We start from the raw sequence: 16820 nt of genomic DNA on the forward strand, positions 1-16820 counted from the left end.
TTAGTCGGGCGTAATGGTGCATGCCTGTAGTCCCAGCTACTCAGGAGGGTGAGGTACAAGAATGGCTTGAACCTAAAAGGCGGAGATTTCAGTGAGCTGAGGTTGCACCACTGCTCTCCAGCGACAGAGCAAAGATTCCATCTCAAAAAAACAAAAACAAAACAAAAACCCCAAAAACACTGGAAAATGGTGTGAGGTATATTTCAGTTTAGGAATTAAGAATCCGAGACAAAAAGTCTGCTTCAGGACCACACACAAGCATGAAGAAATCCAGATATTTCAAGCATAGACCTTAAAACCGCACTGTCTAAAGCTGTTGTCACTGGCCTTCTGTGGCTATTTAAATTTCAATTAAAGTGAGATAAATTTTATAATTCAGTTACTAAGTCACACTAGCCATATTTCAAGTGCTCAACGGCTCCATGTAGCTAGTGGGTACTGTACAGACAGCACAGGATAATATTTGCATCATGGCAGAAAGTTTTAGTGGATCTAACAAAAAAAGTTGTCTTTAGGCTTATTTTGTGATTGCAGATAAAAGCCACTTGAATTCTGACAAGTTTCTAAAGCCATGTTACAGAACTGGTAATTATAATTGCGTGAACTTCATCCAAAACTGGTGAAAGCATCAGGTTGAGGATAGTCTGGTGGTTGCTACTTTCTGTTCACCCTAATACGGAGGCTCTAGGAAATTCTGTGGTGAATTTCTGCAGGCAGACACAGCAGAAAAGGTATAGGATAGGCCAGAAAACCTGGGTCCTACAATATATGGGAATAATGACGAGCATTAACTGGTTGTTTCCTATGTACCAGGCACTATGTTAACTACATGCTTCATTAAATCCTCACAATACCACAGTACAGTATTTATTTATTATTACCACCACTTAGCAGGTGAATAGGCTGAAGTTCAGAGGTGTAAGGTCACACAGCTAGTAAATAGGAGAGCCTGGATTTAACACCTGGTGTCTATTCCCTTGTGCTAAACAACTCTGCGTCCGCTGATTCTTCACTTTCCTTATCTGTAAATCTGAAAGGATTAAATTTTTTCTACTGTTTCTAAAACTCTGTGTTCTAACTTAGGACATTACCATCCATCTTCCCAAGCTAATGAAATATGCAGAGTTCCAAAGAGCAGCTTGCTACCTATTTTTCTCCAAAGGACATGCTTTCCCCTGTCTGTGCCTCTGTCCTAAAACCTTTAATTTCCCAGTATCTAATGTGGTTTCAGCTATTTATGAGGCGCTCTCGTGGCAAGGAGTGATCCTCTCCAGGAGGCAATCCTAAAAACGAGCGCAGTGCTTGGCGCACAGTAAATGCTCCATGGGCCACTTATGAAATTAAGTCCAAGTGGACTTCAAGGAAAATGTGAATCTGCTGAAATGAACTATTAGCCAGGACACTAGGTAGAAAACCGGGCTGACGAAGAAAGTGGAGAAGCCCGTGTAGGGGGCTAGAGACAATTTTTGATCCGCAGAAGCCTGAAGTGGGGTGCCGTTAGGCCTGGTGGCAGTAACGTTTACTAGCGGTGGACAAAACGCCGCCTGCGACACTGGAAGAAGCAGAAAACCCCACCTACTCTGAAACAACAACGATCGGCCCCGACTCTGGGGTCCCAGTGGCGCCCCGCAGCCTCCTCGCCCTGCCCCTCTCCCGAGGCCCAAACAGTGGCAGCAGCTGCGGCTGCGGCTGCGCAGTGGGGCGCGCGTAGGCGGAGCGGCGCGCGCCGCGGTCAGCTGACTGCTCGGCTGGCACGTGACTTGCTCTGTGGCCGCTGGGTCGGGGAAGCAGTGAGTCTGGAGCTAAGGTCGGGAAGGGATGGAGCGCTGAGCCGTTAGCGTCTGCCTGGCTGCCTGCCTCCGCACCTGTTACTGCTGCTACTTCCTCCTTTGACACCTTCCTGGGTCAGTGAGCGATGGCTGTCCCCGGATGGGGAGTCCAGGCCAGGCCAAAGCTTGCGCTGCGGTCACCGCCTGGGAGGGATGGGGGTGGGTGCGGGGGCAGAGACCGTGGCGTTGGAGCTGGAGCTGGCTGGGTGGCTGCCCCTGCTTTCTCGGAGCCAGTTCACCGTCCCGGGCCTAGGTTCCGTCTCTAGGGAAGAGAAGGAGGGAGAAAGAGAGCTCTTGTGAGTACTTAGAGGCAGAAAGGAGAGAGAGAGCGATCTGGGACCTTTCTTCTTGGGTAGGGGTCACAGAATGTATGCCTCCTGATTGAGGGGGATGAAGTGACAGAGAGGCCCCGGTGAGGCTATGGGGTGGTGTGTGTGAGATCACAGCTAGCGCAAGTGCCTTCCCTGCGTGTGTGCGCGCGCGTGTGTGTGTGTGGTGGGGGGAGGTGGTTCCGGGGGTGGTGGGATGACAGTTTAAAAGGCCTGGGAGCCCCTCATTGCAGGCACAGAACCCTCACGGAGTAACAGGGTCCGTCTAGGAATGGGAAAGTACAGGAATCCAGCGAATTCAACAATGTTTTAGTAGAATGGGGGAAGGGTAGGCAAAAAAACAAAACCCTAGAAGAGAACTTGGGGAAAGTCACATAAGGCATATTGAATCACTTGAGAAACAAGAGGAGTGAGGGGGGACCTAGTATTCTTTACCGAGGAAAATTCTGGTATGTTAGGGAAAAATCATTGAGAGCCCAGTATTTAGCACTGCTCTGGGAGTGGAGGGTTGGGATGTAACAGTCCATCCTTAGGAGTTCGCACTAATGTTGAAAGTCACACACAGGACTATGCAGTTTATGTATAATTACCAAAAAGAGAATGCGGAGTTCTTTGAAAGTGTTGGAGAAAGGACACGTGTATAAACTGGCACTATGGGAAAATATTGTGGAGGAAAGAAAACTTGAGTCTGGGCAAGCCCATAGGATTTGAATAGGTTGAGAGAAATGGGGATAATTTTACAGGCAGGGAAAGCCACAGGAAAACCTGAAGATGGGGGGTTGGGGATGCTTCTGTGGGAGTAGAAGTTTAGCTTTATAGTGGATTGCACTGTGGAGAAGTGGGAAAGAAAGTTGGGGATCAGATAACGAGGAGTTTTGAATGGTATTCATTTACTCATGCAAATAATGTGTGTTGAATACATGCTGTATGCAGACACAGTGCTGATGGTAGGATTTAGAAAATTGTCTCTGTCTTTGTAGAGCTTACGGGCAAATAGGGGATGGATTTTAAAAAGCAAGCACGAAATGTGCTTTGAAGGACTAGCAGTGGTATGAAAGAGTATACTAGGGACATGGGTATTATGGAAGATTTTAAAAAGGTGTTGCTGAGAATATGACTTTTTAAAAATTAAAAAAATTTTATTTATTTTCTTCATACCCTTTCCCTCTGAGAGGATATGACTTTTGACCTGAGATCTGAAAAGAGACTGAGAAGGGGATGTGAAGGGATGAATGAAAAGAACATTCCAGGCCTGGCAGGGTGGCTCATGATTGTAATCCCAACATTTGGGAGGCTCAGGTGGGAGGAATGCTTGAGGCCAGGAGTTCAGGACCAGCCTGGGCAACATAGTCAGACCCCCCATCTCCACAAAAAATGAAAAAAATAACTAGCTGGGAATGGTGGTGCATGCCTCTAGTCCTAGCTACTCGCTGCTCGGGACACCGAGGCAAGAGGATCATTTGAGCCCAGTAGTTTGAGGCTGCAGTAAGCTGTGCTCACACCACTGCATTCTCTCCTGCAAAACAGAGCTAGAACCTGTCTCTGAAAAACAAAAAAAGGAACATTTCAGGCTGAAGGAACAGCATATGTCAAGGCCCTGAAATGTGAAGAGGAAAAAAGCTTTCGAGAGTTTTTAAAAAGCTAGCATGGCTGAAACGGGGAGGCGGAGAGGCACGTGGAGAAAGCTGGGGTCAGGCCGACCAGAGCTTTTATCCTAAAAAAGAGGGAAGCCAGTGAAGATTACAGGCAGTGGAGTGAGTCAGACTGTGGCTTTTGAAAAGATAATTTTGGGAGTAACGTGGAAGGTGGCAAATGTGAATGAGTGGAGACCCGCTCAGGGGAACATTGTTGTAATCCACTGAAGGATTTGAAGGCAGGATACCTTCTTTTTCCACTGAAGACTTCAGGAGAATGTTTAACTGTACTCACTCTTAGAGGGTTCAGGAGTTGGGGAAGGGAAAGAATGATTAGATTCTACTTGCACCCCTCACAGGGTAGTTACAACTACCCTCGAGGCAGTCCTGAACATATATAGGGGAGGCTCCTTTGCAAAAGTTTGTTTTAGCTTTTCAAATTTATCCTTTTGTAAGGTCATCTATTTCAGAATATTGTTTATTGAAATATAGTTAGTTACAAAGAGGGTCACTTTCATGTTTATTTTGTTCTCACAGTTCTTTGAAAGACAGTAGATGAAAATGCTATTCATTGTATAGATGGGAACCTATTAGACCCCTGGAACTGGAAACGGATAAAGTGATTTGTCTTGAGTCTGGAGTAACTTCCACAGTTTTCTGACTGCTCATGTATTCTTGCTGATTATGTACACAGTACTAACCAAGTCGCATCTAGAGAAAAGGGTGAATTTTTTGAAGTGCACAGTAGTCTTTGATTCAGCACTTTTTTTTGCAAACTTCTTCCTGAAGATTCAGCACTTTTGCTGAACTTTTTCTAGTAGAACAGTTTCAGAGGAATTGGCAGTGGTGGGCTGCGTCTTATCTATAGTGTTGGGGAGAACTGTTCAATTTACAGTTCATCTGGAGATAATAAACAGCAAGGTGAACTGAAAGTGTTCAAGTTGTCAATCACAGGTCTTTGGCAACAAGTGAGTCTCAAATTATGCTGAAGACTGAGCTTCAGGGTTGTGTCCTGGATTTTTTTCTCTTTTGGTATACCTTGCAGGGACTAGATAAAATCTAGAGAAACAGTACACAGGATCTAACTAAATGCTGAGAGCTGGATAGTGTAAGTCAGGTTTTAAAACTCAGCACAAAATACTTATTTTTATTTTTTGGTATATTAGTCTTGGAAGCCTCATGTACATTAGTTTTTGCAACCTAAAAAGAAACTTTAGGGCTTCAAAAATCTGATTCTGTGATTATTTCCACAACTCGTAAGATAATGCCATTGGCCAAAGAACAAAACTGGAATGCCAAAGTAAACCTTTGCCAAAGGTCTCTGTGTAGTTTACTGATCCCTAAGCAGTAAGTTGTCTTTTGAACTTGATTCTGCTTAGGAGTACTTACATTTTGCTCTTGTATGTATTTAAATCTATCTACAGGATACATCTTTTTCACTGTTTGGATGGGGAATTATATATCATTTTATTTATAAATTAATTAATGTTAGATGTCTGTTTTTCATCAAGTTCTTAAGACAGACAGTATATACATTAGCATAGTGCTCTTGAGAAGCTCAGTCAATGAATAACAGCAGTCTAAAATTTCCTATTGACGTGAGTGATTCTTAGAACTAGAAATTTTAAACTATATTCTTGATGCTGAAACAAAATTCTTTTCCAGCAGGACATCTACTTCTAACATTATACCATGTGCAGCTGTGCTATGCATTTATTGAGTTAAAAAATGAGCCAGGTAGGCAGTGGAGGAGAAGTGCTTTGGTTATATCAGGGGATAAAAGAGTATTAACTGTGTATCTAAAATGTGGGGGGTGTGTGTGTGTCTGTGTGCAAGTATGTGTGTGTATTTGAAAATAAAATGCTAGGTAAGTGGTGTTTTATAGAAAAAGATCAATGTATGTTTTAAGGTATTTTAAACAGACTATCAATGAATAGGAAGTTGTAAATTTAGATGTGTGAACGGTTTAACTTTATCATGAAAGGTTTTCCTTTTGAATCAGCCGATAGTTTTAGTGTTTCTGTGTGGGTGCTATTGGCAGTTTGGAGGTCTATTTCACCCTACCAACTAAATCCTGATTAGCAGTCTCCACACTGGGACAACCCAAAACACTCCCATATATTTCCAAACTCCTCCTGGAGGAAAGAGGCACCGTTTATTTGGTTGCAAAACATGCATGTGGTGTTACCGTTTATTTGTTGGACAAATATTAAGTTGTTGGGGATATGGAGGTTAAAAGTAATATTTTAATAAACTGCGTATAATTGAATTCAAGTGATTTAAAATCCAGTTTTTGATATATTAATGTGACTCCTTTAGTATAAAATTACTAAAACTATATCCTGATATGTCTGTGAGGCACTTGTCTTTTGTAAAACTTCACGAATAACTCAAATAGATTTCCCTCAATCCCAATAAAATGTAGTCACTGACTGTCACTGACTGTGGGCAGCTAATTTCACCAGCTGTTCCCTCATTTGCAAGTGGGGGTGGTGATAACATCTATTTTGAAGGAATTAAGTACAAAATTGCTTTAGTGGATGGAAGTGCTTATCACTGGGCACAATACATGTTACATATTCAGTAGTTGTCATTACCAGTAAACAGAATCTCAAGCTTACTTAGAGTCATGAATTGGAGAAAACAAACTTATCCTAAAGTCTTGAATTTCAGGCCAATGTACATTGTGTTGGGGATATCAGCACCTTCTAGCACAATGTGGTTCCGTGATCCAGTCACTGTTATAAACTAACAGCCCTGAAGAAAAGGGAAGTAATGTTTTGGGAGCCAGGAGTGTAGATTGAGGGAATCCCCTGGCATGGAAGGAATGATTTGTCCTCCAGGTCACTGCTGAGTTGCCTGTGCAGAGGAGGAGTCTCTAGAAGCTGAGAAGGTTTTGGTGATTACATGCAGTAATAGGTGTATGACAGGGTCCTCCTGGCCAAGTCTGCCAATTCAGCAGCTTTACCAGAAGTTACCAGAAATTTTCCAACATTGTATTATTTGTTACATCTCCAACCCCCACTCCACAATGTGTTTCGTTTTTGTGATACGCATCTGTGTGAATGTAAGGCTTTGCTTTTAGATTAATTTCTATGCGCCTGTAGTCCCAGCAACTCAGGAGGCTGAGGCAGGAGAATTGTTTGAATCTGGGAGGCAGAGGTTTCAGTGAGCCGGGATCACGCCATTGCACTCCAAACCTGGGCAACAGAGAGAGACTCTGTCTCAAATAAAAAAAAAGATAGTTGTTGATAAAATATATCTAATAAAGATTAAATTGTCATTCATATTTAAGTATATCTATGGTGAGAAATTTAGATAGTCTTAATAGGATTATAGAGCATTTATAGTTATTATTTCCATTGAAAACAAAACATGGAATATTTGAGATTTAAGAAAGGCATATCTTCTGACAGTTTTACAGTCTCATTGCATATGAATCATGAAGTATTCCTTGAAAGGTAAAATCCCCCTTTTAGTTACTGGAAATGTTTAAACAAGTTGTATTATGAGCAAGCCCCTCCCACCGTCCCAATTAAGATGCTTCTGTTTCGAAGGATAGAATTTTTACATTCAAAGAGGAAACAGTTATTTTTACTTTTTATTTGTATGGTGTTAGTGATTTCTAGGGTAGGATGTGGCAACTTTTTAACTGAGAGGATTGCGGTAAATGTTTCGCACAGATCAATTGTGTTAAAAGCTGATGTGCACATTTGGAAGGCTGTGTGATATTTCACTGATATCTGAGATATGCCTTCTTTTGCTTGTTAAAATAAGCTGCTCCAGTAAACTTGATATTTTCAGGTACTGCGTTTTGCATGGAGACCACCTTCTAGGCCTAACTGATTGTGAAATTTAATTTGCTATGAAAGTTGATTGCATTTCAGACTACGGTTTGGGTTTCTTGAAAGCATTAAAATCAGTTAAGTGTGGGAGCACTTAGCGGAGTGCTGTGCTGTTTTCTGTGGTTGCCCCTATCTTGGGTCAACCTCATACCTTCCATTCACACAGCAGTACTAGCAGATGTCTTGTTGAGGCTTATAACCCCCCACCTTTTATGTTGTAATAGTTATTGTTTTATTGTCTTTATTTTATATGCAAATCACATGTGGTAGGAGAATAATCCATAGCCTTCAAACTCTCAGAAATGGGAGATAAAGTAAATGAAGTTAACATTCCCAGAGCTTTGGATCCAGTTTTTTTTCCCTCCCGTTTTCTCACACTTTTTTCCCTTCCATATTGAAAAATAATTATTACTTTTTTTTTTTCTTAAGCAGCACACTTACTGCAGTTAGACAAAATAGAGGTGTCTACAAAATTGACTAGTGTTTCCCTTGTGCCTCCCTGTCTTCAGTGTTTTTTTTCTGTCTTGGCATCTACGTGAAGTCTTCCTCACACCCCTCCCTGCATGCACACAGGCCTGCCACCCTCTCCCACCCGCAATTGTAAGCTCCTTGAGGACAGGGGCTACATTTTATTTGTTTTGCTTCTCAGAGCCTACCACAGTTTTGGGAACTTAAACACTCAAAACGTTTGGTGAGATGAATAAGAGCTTAAATTGAGAGCAGTTACAGTCAGATGAGATGTGTGCCTAATGCAGTTAATGACATGAGTGTGAGTGGACCTGTGGGAGAAGTAGTGGGATTTCCCACAGGTTTGGTGCATGGATGGCCTTAGTTGGGAAAATCATTTTGTTAAGGGAGGCTTGGGTTGGCTTAAACTGGAAGAGAAAAGTTTGTTTTGTGTGAAACGAGCAAAAGCAGAGTAGGAAAGAGAACTAGGGAGGCCTGAGGTCAAGATGGATAAAGAGGGCTCAGGAGGAATGTGAGGATAAGGTGGAAACACTCAGGGATACTAGTGACGACGGTGAGGACTGGCTGATTTGAGTTTTGTTTCCAAGAAGGAAGCAGAACTAGGGGTGTATATTTTTGTGAGTTATTCAGCCTTCTATCTGTAGCCTTCAAGAGTATTGACATTTCTTGTAACATTAAATATACTATATAATCATAGAAATGCCTGTTTTAGTACAGTGGTTCCGAAATTTGGGTGAATTACCTGAGGGACTTAATAAGAAAATAGAGAAAAAGAATCCTGAGCCTCACCTAGTATAGGTTCAGGCAATGAGTATAGGAGCAAAGAGGATCCTGGATATCGTAATCCAATCCTCTCATTTTACAAGTGAAGATATTTATGCAGACTATATATATGTAGAACTGGGATTAGATTCAAAGGCTTCATATCCTCAGAGCAGCGCTCTGGCCATTACATTGTGCTCCCTGAAGTTGGCATTTGGGTTTTCTCTGGCTATGATTCCCAGTGAGGTAAAAGGGCCATTTACCAACTTTGATCACATCTTCAGACGTAGCTACAATTAACCAGCTTTGCCCTTCTCTTTTGTATTAACTCCAGAACTGTTTGTTATAATGCCATTTCATGTTCTCTAAGCTTTTCATTGTTTTCAAATATGAGGATACTGCCCTCATAAAGATGTGGTGGGGTTTTTTTTTTCAGTGTTAATAATTTATTATTAAAAAATTAGGAAAAAGGAATATACAGAAAGGATGAAACCAAACATTCATAATCACTCCCAAGAGGTAATTATTAACAATTTTTTTTTTTTTAATTAATGTTTACACCTATATGTATCCTTATTTCCACCTGCCTTGGCCTCCCAAAGTGCTGGGATTACAGGTGTGAGTCACTACACCCGGCCATTTTTGTATTTTTAGTCGAGACAGGGCTTTACCATGTTGGCCATGACTGTTCTTGAATTCCTGAGCTCAAGCCTGTTCTGGCCTCCCAAAGTGCTGGGATTAAAGGTGTGAGCCACTGCACCTGGCCTATTAATGCTTTTAAATACATTTATATTTTACCCATCAAGATAGCACACCATACATTTGCAAATTAATGGCACGTAAATGAATGTTGGAGACATTTATTCAAACTGCAGCTCTTTCATTTTTTAAAAACAAAAACGAACACTTGCCTTGTTCATACAAAAGCAATACATGTTCATTGTGTCTCACTTTTCACAAACAGAGTAGTACCCCCGTCTTTTAGCCTAGACTTGTTAAATTTTTGGCATTTATTTTTGTCAATCCTGTTTTCTGTTAAATGTTAAAACATGGGGCTGAGAGAGGCTGGGAAGTTGTGGCTGAATCCCTGCATAGAAACAGACAACAATTAGCAAAACCAAAAACTTGTGAATAATACATACAACAAAACTAGATGAGACTTCAGTTCTTGTCTGTGATGGAGTAACTGGTACCATATTTGCTTTCCCACCATTATCAATTACAAATCTGGACAAGATATATTAAAAAACTGCTTCCAGACATTGGACAACAGGCAGCACAGGAGCAGAGAAAAAGGAAAGGAGCTTTGTAATTTCTCCTGCTTTTCTCTGTAGACACTCTCTGCACCATGTTTTAGGAAGGGAACACCCGAGCAGAGCATCTTGGTCCTGCTGAATAGAGGCGGCTGGACTTGGGGAAGATTTATCTGCCTGGAATTAACAGGTGGGATTGACAAAGAGAGCGAGCTAGGCAGATAAATAAATACCAGAAACTTATAGGGGGATCTCTGCAGGAGCTCTATCAAAGAATGACCAGAGAGCTTTCAACTGAGCAGTTGCCAGAGCTTATGGTCCTGGGAAGCATTTGGGTTCTCACCAGATATGGAGGAGAGACCTTACTGAATACCTGGGACATTCAGTAGAGTCCCCAAAAGGTCAGACCTTAGTATTAGAAGCTAAGTTAGCCGTAGAGTAAGGCCTTATGTCTATCCCAACAATGTTTGAAAACAAGCCTTGGGTGGATCAAGCTGATCCTCCCCTAATTTACCTGCCCGCTAGAACAAAGTACAACACTCTTAAAAGGAAGACAGCAAAGTCCAGTGACAAACAGTGTAACATTTTTACAGATATGCTCAGTGTTTTAACAGAAAGCATGAACATATTGAGGAAAGAAATGGAAGATATTTTAAAAATAGAGCTTAAAGCAGAAAAATACGTAAGAAGTAAAATATTCACTGGTGTGAAGAATAACAGATTAGGTACTCTAAAGAAAAGGTCAGCAAACTAGAAGATATAGCAGGAGACTGTCTTAGTCTTACTTGTTGCCATAAAGGAATCTGTGAGACTGGGTGATTTGTAAAGAAAAGAGTTAGTTAGTTAGTTAGTTTGTTTGTTTTTTGGCTCTCAGTTCTATAGGCTGTGCAAGCATGGCACCCAGATCTCAGCTTCTGGTGAGGCTTTGGGAAGCTCTTGAGTCATGGCTGAGGGGAAGGGGAGCAGGAATGTCACATGGCGAGAGAAGGAGCAAGAGTCAGGGGAAAGGTAACGGATCTCATGGTAACTTCTTACTATGGGGAGGGCACCGTCTTTTCAACAATCAGATTTCAAGATAGCTTGCTACAGGGAGGGCATCAAGCCATTTATGAGGGATCTGCCCCACTGACCCGGATACCTCCCCTAAGGCCCCAGCTCCAACATTGGGGTTTATATTTCAACATGAGATCTGGGGAGGATAGACATCCAAACTATATCCCTGTCCAAACTAAAACACGATGAGAAAAACAACTGAGAAAAATAATTGAAAGCTCCGTGCCTGTGGAGCAGTATCAAGTGGTTTAACGTACATGTGATCTTGTTTCAAAAGAAGGAAGAGGAAGCAAAAAAAGTGAGGAAAAACAATGGCTGAAAACATTTCAAATTTGATGAAAACTATGAATGGATCCAAGAACTTCAGTAAACTCCAGGCAGAGTAAATACTTGTGACCTTGGGGTAGAAAGATTTTTCACATGCTACAGAAAGCATGTATTTAAAAAAATTGATAAATCAGACATTGGCAGAATTGCAAATTTTTATTCAAAAGCATCATTAAGAAAAGTCAAGCCACAGATTGAGAGAAAATATTTAAATATATATATATTTCACAAGGAAATTGTGTCAAGGTCATATAAAAATTTTGTGCAACTCAATAAGGGAACCCAATTTTTTTTTTTTTTTTTTTTCGAGATGGAGTCTCGCCCTGTCACCCAGGCTGGAGTGCAGTGGCGCAATCTCAGCTCTCCGCTGACATCTCCTGGGTTCAAGCAATTCTCCTGCCTCAGCCTCCCAAGTAGCTGGGATTACAGGTGTGCACCACTACACCTGGCTAATTTTTTGTATCTTTAGTAGACACGGTTTCACCATGTTAGCCAGGCTGATCTCAAACTCCTGACCTCATGATCTGCCTATGTCGGCCTCCCAAAGTGCTGGGATTACAGGTGTGAACTACTGTGCCCAGCCTCATTTTTGTATTTTTAGTGGAGACAGGGTTTCACCATATTGGCTAGACTGGTCTTGAACTGCTGGCCTCAAGTGATCCACCTGCCTTGGCCTCCCAAAGTGTTGGGATTATAGGTGGGACCCACCACACCTGGCCAATTTTTTATAAAGTTAAGTATACATTAATCATTCAACTTAGAAAATCTGCTTTTAGAATTTTTTATCCAAGAGAAAAACATACCTTCACAAAAAGCTTTGTAAAGGAATGTTCATGGAATCTCTATTCTTAGTGACCCCAAACAATAGTAACAATTCAAATGTTCATCAACTGGTGAATGTATGAACAGCCTACAGTAGATGTATGCAGTGGAGTACTAAGTAATAAAACAGATTGTATTACTAATACACACAACATGGACAGATATCAAAGACTTTCCGAGCAAAAGCCAGGTACAAAAGAGTATGTAATGTATGCTTCCATTTACAGGGAAATTCTAGATCAGGCAAAACTAATCTATAGTGACAGAAAGCAGACCAGCATTTGCCCAGGGCTGGCAGTGAGGTAGGGATTGACTGGCCTGAGTGTGAGGGAAGGTTTGGGGATGATAGAAGTGTCCTTAATCTTGCTTTTGATGGAGCTCATACAGGTGTGTACATTTGTCAGAAATTCATCAAACTCTTGTAATGGGTGCATTTAATTCTATGTAAATTATATTTTAATAAAGCTGATTTTATTATGGAAAAAACGGGAAGTGAGGGAAGCTAACCAACTATAAGCCAGGTGCTTGATGTCTTCTCATTTAGTCCTCGCGGTAGTTTTTATTTATTCAAGAATATTCAACAAATACCTTTTGAGATTCTACCATGCTGGTCTCTGTGCCAGGTACTGAGGAGAAAGTGGTGAGCAAAAACTCATGATTTTCATTTACCCTCCTGGGCAGTTTATTTGAAAGACAGACATTAGTAAAACGTTCCTCCCAGGGAAATACTGCAAAGAAGGTGCTATGAGAGCATATAATACGTTCATCCTTAGCATATAATATATGCTCTCATATATGATGTGACACATACTACATAATATATCTTGTGTAATATATAAGGCGCTTTGTGTGCCCCAGTTTCTCTGTAACTACTACCTCTCTAATGGGGTTTCTCTGACTACTAAATGAGCTAATACATGGGAAGTGGTTTGACTGGTGCTAGTAGGTAGGAAGCACCCAGTAAGTGTTGGCCGCTACGAACATTTGACAGTCCTAGTTGTCTAACGTTGCAGGGGTACACCTGTACCAAGAGAACACTGGAGTAGGACTGCATTTGGGGGAAGAGATGATGAGTTTGACTAGAAGTGTTGGGTTTTAGCTGCTGTTGAAACATCCAAGTGGAAAATGTCTTGTAGTCAGATGTGGATACTGGTTGGATATAACTCTAGATGCTGCAGAGGGCCCTGGGCTGGAGACATACATTTCAGAAAATGTCCAGCATTTATGCTAGAATTGCCTCAAGTGTAGAGGAGATCATCAAGAAAGGTGCTATATACACACATTAACACACACACATCGACACACACGAATTAACACACACACACACACACACAAAGAAAAGGACACAGACCTGGCTCTGAGCCCTGAGGAACTCTACCTTTTAATCAGTGTGCCTTTCTAATCATCATCTCCTCTGTTTAGTGTATGATTTGCTACATTTGTGCCTGACTTCCTTCATATTCAAGATAAAGGGAGATAATTAGGAATAAAAACAAGCAGTGAAGGAGGTGGTGTCAGGTTCTCGGTGAGTTGGTAATAAGTGGCCACACTTTGACAATTTGTTTCCTTGCAGCTGAGAGAAAAAGGGAAATATGTTTAGCAACACGGATTCCATTTTCGATGAATAAAAACATACATATTCATCTGCAAAGAAAAATTTTGTTTCAAACTAAAATTGTTCTTAAAGGAGAATTTTTTTTTTTTTTAAGATGAAGTCTCACTCTATCACCCAGGCTGGAGTGCAGTGGCTCACTCTTGGCTCACTGCAACCTTCGCCTCCTGGGTTCAAGTGATTCTCTTGTCTCATCCTCCTGAGTAGCTGGGACTACAGGCGTGTACCATCACGCCCGGCTAATTTTTTTTTGTAATTTTAGTAGAGAGGTGGTTTCACCATGTTGCCCAGGCAGGTCTTGAACTCCTGATCTCAGGTGATCCACCTGCCTTGGCCTCCCAAAGTGCTGGGATTACAGGCGTGAGCCACTGTGCCCGGCCTCAAGGAGGAATTTTTTTACAGGACTTGTCTAAGTGACAAGTTGACAGTAGGCATTGTTTAAAAATGGGAAAAACAGATTTTGCAAAATACTTACGATGTTACTGTCATAGGTGGTTCTTACATTTTTCCTTAGGTACTTAAGTAGCTTTTCTTTCCTATTAGGCTTTTAATTAGGGTTAGTTTCCTTTCACTAGCAGTAGAAGAACTGAGGCCATGGCTTTGCCTGAAGCACAGATAGGTTCTGAAGCCCTCTTTTTTTGTATTTTTGACTTTATTCACCCTTGACATAAAAGACAAAGGCTACTTAGGAACCTGCAACTTTACCAATTTTTAATTTTTACTATAAAATAAGGGTTTTCTGGAAGACTGAAAAACACTTTTAAAAAACATGACTATATTTCTTGCCTTTGTTTTATCTCTAATGAGACTTTTTGATTGGTTCCATCATTGTTATATTTGCATTTTATTTATTAATTCAACAGGCATTTATTAAGTCCTTGCTGTTGCCAGGAATTTAGTGTATGCTGGCTTTCAGGGTTTCACAGAGAAGATATGATTCTAGCCCTTCAGGATTTCTCAGTAAGGTGTAGATGAAAATATGTTATAAAAATGAGGGAGACTATGATGAGTGCATAGTAGGGGCATTGATAAAGTATAAGTAAGCAAAGGATATTTCCCATCTAGGTTACGGGGGAGAGTCTTGGGAGGTAGGGATAGGGTGGGGCAGCAGCTAATATAGTCACCCCCGGGAAATGCAGCCACATGGAAAGGGGAAGGTCTAGGTACATTATTTTATTCATTCTTTCTAACAGCTGTGTGAAGAGATGTGTCGTATTTCCACTTTACAAATGAGGAAACTAGTAAGGGGGTAAAGTCAGAGCTTTAACTGTTGCAAGACTCCAAAATTTGTGTTCTGTCCTCCATGATCTGGCAGGTCCCTCAAATCTCTAATACCTGATCTCTAATCTCAAAGTGTACTTTGAATCTCGAATTTTGTGTGTGTCTTTTCATTTGGAGGAATTTGTTCTTCTAGGAGGTAGGATAGTTTTAGATGTTCTGTGATGCTGCTTTAGAAACTGTGATGATCCTGGATGAAGAGAACAAGGAAAGGAAGCTTGGATCCCTTTATCAGACTTCAGAATTCCCTGGCCAACAGGGTGCTCAGAGCCTGGGATATTGGGTGAAGGTGTTGAAGGGTACATGTGGATCTCTCTTCAAACATGAGAGCCCAGGTGCACCAGAGCACAGAACATTTTTTTCTTGTAGTGTGACACAACAACAATGTGGCCTTTAGAGTCAAACACAGCTAAATTTGAACCCTGTCTGCCACTTTTGTGACCTTGGGTGGACTACTAACCTCTTTTGTATATTACTACCTATCTCATGGGTTGTAGTGAGAATAGACTAAAATGAGAGGTATGAGAAGTGAAAAGCACAACATCAGACTTAGGCACCTTTTCCTTTCCTCTTCATCTTCCAATAACTAGGCTCAAGGGAGGGCTCAGTTAAAAGCTAGAATTTCGAGCACAGTGCCTCTTGTAATCTCAACATTTTGGGAGGCTAAGGCAGGAGGATTACCTAAGGCTGGAAGTTTGAGACCAGCCTGAGCAACATGTCAAGACTGCATCTCTACAAAAGTACAATTTTTTAAAAAGCTAAATTAGAATACTTCTATCATATTCCTAGACGTTTTGTTCAGAATTTATCATGACATTATTTCCTCTGATCCTGATAAAAGCTCAGTGAAGTAGATAGGGAAATATTATTTATAGATGAGAAATGGGGTCCTCTTTTCTATTCCTTGAAATCCTTTGGAAGCCTGCTAGAATAAAAGATTTTCTGGAACTCTAAGTAGTATGATAGTGACATCTACTGTAATGGCTCATATGGTTACAATCTTTGAAGAAGCTGCAGTTTAGATAATTTAGCACTATCAGGAAGAATTTAACACTTGATTTTATTACTTGCCGTTTTCAGAGGAGAGGAGGTATAAAAATGTATCATTAAAATATACTTTAACGGAAGACCACTTGCATAAGATTATTATAATAAAACCTCAGTTTTTCAGAAACCACCATCACTTGGAAGATCTAGATTACTAAAAGAGGTTTAAAGATGCTATTAGATTTTCTAATAACTGAAAATGTTCAGGGTAGTCCTGTGAGGGATGTTTGTGCTGAAAAAGCTGATTTGGTAAGTGCAGGAATATTAACTGGAAGAAACCAGAGATAGGGAAACAGCCAACATCAAAGTGGCCAAAGGAAAGAGAAGAGGGTAGCCAGTTTTGGAGCAGCTCAGGTGAGGTGATCCATGTGTTGCGAAGAACAGAGACAGGATGACAAGGAGCCAGGACATAGGCCTACAACATTTCAGCAGGAATTTATTTTAAAAAGCAACTTCTTGTGGCCGGGCGCGGTGGCTCAAGCCTGTAATCCCAGCACTTTGGGAGGCCGAGGTGGGTGGATCACGAGGTCAAGAGATAGAGACCATCCTGGTCAACATGGT

At 41.2% G+C, this 16820-nt stretch overlaps 1 protein-coding gene across 2 annotated transcripts in view; it reads left to right on the forward strand.

The window, feature by feature from the left end:
• The first annotated feature begins 1696 nt into the window (after positions 1–1696).
• ATP6V1C1 (ATPase H+ transporting V1 subunit C1) overlaps positions 1697–16820 on the forward strand; it is a 48930-nt gene continuing 33806 nt past the window's right edge. The window contains exon 1 of one of the 2 annotated variants that reach the window (XM_017528919.2): positions 1697–1904. The gene's annotated coding sequence lies outside the window, so the exon portion shown is untranslated. Of the gene's footprint in view, positions 1905–2101; positions 2126–16820 lie in introns of those variants that run through there. The other variant, XM_037738659.1, reaches the window with a different exon arrangement.

This window comes from Cebus imitator, unplaced genomic scaffold, assembly GCF_001604975.1.
Source record: "Cebus imitator isolate Cc_AM_T3 unplaced genomic scaffold, Cebus_imitator-1.0 Scaffold56, whole genome shotgun sequence".
Classification (NCBI taxonomy): domain Eukaryota; kingdom Metazoa; phylum Chordata; class Mammalia; order Primates; family Cebidae; genus Cebus; species Cebus imitator.